Genomic DNA, 5,053 nt, shown 5'->3' on the forward strand with positions numbered 1-5,053 from the left:
GAAGAAGGCCTTGAGAAATAACCCAGATTTGAACTCTGACTTGATTTACCACAGAGAGTTGGAGGTATCAATGAAATTCTTTAGTGATTGCAATCTCTTTAAGCTTGGCCTTGTCCTCACCTGAGCTCTAATACCATGTTAATTTTAAGTTATCATGTTCTTTTCTTAGGTTAGATACTTCATTCAACCATATGCCCATTAATCCATTTACCAAGCACATTAGACATTATATAACAGTAACTGACGAAATAACATAAATGATAGATGCAAAAGACAAGCCAAGACAGAAAGACATGAGAATATGGCTCAAGCTAGCGAAAAACCCCAAGATGGGGAAAACACTTGATCAAATCTTCTTATTATTATCATCAAATGTTTAGTAGAGAAAGAGAGCGAGTAAAATGATATAAAATAACTTTCCAATATGAAGATCAAGCATCACTTCTCTTAGGTCCATTCAATCTTGTAATATTGGCAGTTTGTTCACAGAGGACAAATCATATTATTGTACAAGATCGTGCTGGTTAGGGCAACAACAGTCCACTTCTTTCTAACTTGATTGATCCAAAAATCCTCCTTTCTACTGTGACCTTCCTTATTTCACATGATGCTCCCTTTTGTTGGCTAAGGAGCTTGTTTATTACCACATTAAGGTCATCATTGATATTACCTCTGTGGTTCTGGATTAGGGCTTCTGAAGCATGTTGCTCCAGCACTTGAATTCTGTAAACAGTGCGGCATTTTTCTTCTTACAAGGGCTCTATTATTTGTAGTAGTCCTAGCCTATTTTTAAGTTTCTATGTCATCCTCAACAAGCACTTAAATACTATCATATAAGGTCAACGACTTTATGTTGTATTTCATCTTCCTAGGCAAGTGATTCAAGGCCTCCGATCAAGATGTGAGAATATCTTCTAACTGAGGCCAAACTACAGGAAGAAGTCCCATACGAAACAAGTCACAACCCATATATAAGATTGTCCTTAACCATAGGGAAGCACTGCTTCCAAGCTCAGACCTGTTATGACAAACCCCTAACCAAAACAATCCCAACAATAACCAGAATTTATCCTCCTTAATCTTCGCTGCCATAGAGATATATTTTTCTTTTAATTGATGTGTCCAGAATGAGAGAGAATTCTCCTCTATATATGCAATTCAGTGGAGTTGAGGGAACGTGACTTTTGATCTTCTTAAGTCGAAATATAGTTGAGGCTGACCTAAATAATTTGCATGAGAGAAACATAAATTCAAAATTCCACTTCTACTTATCCAAATTCAACGATCTTGAGATTGATTTTGGTCCTCTTGAAAAGAGGAATTAAATGCCACAATTATATTCCCCAAAGGAGCTATTCAAAGTGGAAGTTGGCCCTAGTTTCCATTTTTAACAAAAATAACCATCAATATTTATTTCTAGAATTTTGGGCCGAATTCACAATAGTATGCTAAAAAGTTTCATTTTAATGTCTAGAAATTAGGATATATAAATGTGAGATATATACTCTACATCTTTGGGTTATCTCCTTTTCAAATCTCAGTTTTTTTAGGCTACATGTTAATTGTTTGAACTTTGAATTTTGAAGAAATTTGTGAATGGACTTCGTAAATACTTGAATGAATGGACTTCGTAAGGCAGTGGTACCATAATTGTGTTATTTCAAAGACTTGACTTCCATATTTTCACAAAGTACAATGTCCTCAATAAATACTTATATGTATAGATACTTATGTTTAGGATTATATGTGTTGGAGCGGTTCCTTTATGTTTTAATATAGTCTTGATGTTGACAAGCTTTAGCTGACTTTTTTCATCAATTGCTCATAGAATGTGCAAAAGGAAATGATTGCCAAAATGTGGCAAAAATGACATTTCTCCTGATTTCCTTTTTTATTGTTCATGTCAGGATAATCATGTTGTAAGAATGAGTTATCCTACAGTCTGTTTCAATTTGTGGAATTTTTTTTTCCTCCCATTTTTTTACAAGGATGTAGATTTCATTTTCATGTTGATGGTTTTTGCATGTATCTTATCTAGCCCCAAATGTTGGTAATGGAGCGGATCTTGAGAAGTAGTCATGGACACAGACTCTATTAGAGGTTAATGTTACAATACCACTTCCACCTGGTATCAGAAAAAGTTTAATGGTCTGTGACATAAAGAAGAGTTATTTAACGACGAGGTTGAAAGGGAAACCTCATGTCTTAGTTGTAAGTCATTTATTTGTGTTTCTTAGCTGTAAGTCATATGTTTGATTTTGAGCTTTATCACATCAATTATTTCGCTAATCCAATATGCATGGCATGTATTTCTCACCCGATGTTAGTTACTTGACATGGTTGATATAACATTCAATTATTTTAAGTCAGAGATTTTATTGATTAAAAGGATGTTCATAATTTGATTAGTTTACTTGGAGTTTAATTTAAAAAAGTTTTGTAAATTCCACGTGGATGCTATTTTTTCAGGGTGAGCTCTTTGCACCAGTAAGGTCAGATGATTCCTAGAACATAGGTATACAACAAGTGCATCTTTGGCCTTTGTTGTGTATTTGTTAATTATTCTTTATATCATTGATGGATGGTTATTGATTGATGTAAAACAGAGGATGGGAAAGTCCTACCAATTCTCTTGACAAAACAAAATCAAATGGAGTGGTAGAATTGTGTTTCAAAGGGTGAGCCAGAAATCAACACTTAAAAGGTAGAAGTTGAGAATAACAAGCTATGTAATCTGGATCTAGAGGCACAACAAACTATGGAAAAAAAATGATGGTATTGATGAGTCTTCCCTGCAAATAAGCTCTAACTGTTAGACCATTGCCAAAATTTTAGTTATCTGCAATGACAATAGTGACTCTAGATTTATTTGTGTGAAAGCGACTTTGGCCATTGTACTATTCGTTTCCTATGAATGATTTTGATTTTCAAGCACCAACTAGTTTGTTGTTAAACTAATTAAAGCTTTGATGATAAACATATAGTTTTCAAAGCTCTTTTCTAAATCTATTTTCTTGAGCAAATTTGTCTTTTTACTTAAAGTATTGTAGATTGCTACCGTGTGACATATGCTATGATATAATTTCCTGGATAAATAGACAGAAGTGTTGTACAACATAGTCTTTTTTAAATCTAAAGAAACAAAATTTCCAAATACAAAGTTTATTAATTAAGAACATCTTTTAGACTTCTTAGCTAAGTTATGATCATATTTCAGTAGGGGATTTTATGTATGCTGATATTGTGTTGTCTCTTTGGTTTCTGTCAGGTAACAATGGTTAATAAAGAATGTGTTCTTAAGCAACAGACACACATCTTATTCTACTATTGAGATCGATCTCCATGGTTTCTAGGCATGGCAACAAAAATGCAGATGTCAGTGGGATCTCCAAAGTCTGTGTTGGATGAATTTAATGCTAGTGATGATTTTGATTCCTTGTCAGATAAATAATGTCACAAGTCAAGTTCAAATAAACAAAAGCAACTCAAGAATGAAGGTGAAGCTATTGCTTTCTGTGCAAGTCAATTTCTTTTATTTGTTGGTTGCTGTCATGTTTTGAGTGCAGACTTGTGAAATTCCAAATTGCATATTGGTTTATGTAAAGGGGATATATATATATATAAATTTTTTATCATGTGTCCTTCATGGTTTCCGAAGATCTGTGTTACATTTGCACAGAATTTTAGATATCATTCAGATATCTAAACACCAAACAACAACAACATTGAGATTTTTCTTTCACTCAACCTATAACATATTGCATCTATCTTCATCAATGTTCTTCTTCCATATGCTATCCACTTATGACATTTGCTTTGCAATATTTGGTGCATTTGCTAGTTATAGGTCATTTATAGATTATAAATGTCTTCAAAGCTTGATTTCTAATTAAGTATTCAACCGAACATATTGATTCTCTTATACATAATTATTTTTCCCTCCACCCACTTTTCATAACTGCCATAACCATTAGGTAGGGACCTGCAGCTTTGATGTTTCTTTTCTTTTTTTAGTAAAATATTGCCAAGACTTTAATTTATTGAAAGTCGTAGAATTTACAATTTATGAAGTTTCGAGGTCTAATTTTTAAAAGTCTAATTCTTTAAAGGGTGCTAGCTTAGTGGAAGAGCACCTGCTTTACAAGCAGGAGGTTGGTGGTTCAATTCCGTCGTACCCTGACATCCATATGGAATGGCAACAATCAATTTTTGGTGACAGAGGCTCTGTTCACCATCACCAATGAGCTTTGGTGCCATTTTTTGACCCTCACCACAATATGAAATGGTGATGGTCAACGAAGGCCACCATATATATGCATCAATAGTGACGACCCTCAAAGGTCCGTAACCATAAATTGTTGTTGTTGATATGAAATGGTGACAGTCATTGTCCATCATTATAGTAATTATTCATGATGGACCTTGAATGTCACCACAACACCTATACTTCTGCCAATGTGTCTTTTGGTGATGGTCAACGAACATCACCATATATATGCACCAATAGTGACAACCATGAAAGATCCATCACAATAAATCGTTGTTGTTCATATGAAATGGTGACAGTCACTATCTGTCATTATAATTAATTTTCATGACGGACCTTGAATGTCACCATAACACCTATACTTTTGGTGATGCCACCTTTGGTGACGTTCATTTTTTGGTGACGGAGGCTATGGTCTGTCACCATTTCTCATATGAAATGGTGATGGTTGCTATCTGTCATTAAAAATCATTATTGGTGACAGGCTTTGAATGTCACCACAACATCTATACTTTTGGCGACGTCACCTTTGGTGACATTCAGTTTTTGTTGATGGAGGCTATGGTCCGTCACCATTGCTCATATGAAATGGTGATGGTCATTATCCATCATTATAAATCATTATTGGTGATGGACTTTGAATGTCACTACAACACCTATACTTTTGGCGATGCCACTTTTGGTGACATTCAGGTTTTGGTGACGAAGGCTCTTTTGACCATCACCAATGAGCTCATGGTGACATTTTTAGCCCCTCACCAATGTCCTTTTTTCTTGTAGTGGGAC

General features: G+C 34.6%; 1 non-coding gene across 1 annotated transcript; it reads left to right on the forward strand.

Moving 5' to 3' along the window:
* Positions 1-4,107: 4,107 nt before the first annotated feature.
* On the forward strand, positions 4,108-4,179 carry TRNAV-UAC (transfer RNA valine (anticodon UAC)). The gene has a single exon. It is a non-coding gene; the product is annotated as a tRNA-Val (tRNA).
* The last annotated feature ends 874 nt before the right edge of the window (positions 4,180-5,053 follow it).

This window comes from Pinus tabuliformis, chromosome Q (assembly GCF_031772625.1).
Source record: "Pinus tabuliformis cultivar Carrire ecotype Pingquan chromosome Q, CPIR1, whole genome shotgun sequence".
Taxonomy (NCBI): Eukaryota; Viridiplantae; Streptophyta; class Pinopsida; order Pinales; family Pinaceae; genus Pinus; species Pinus tabuliformis.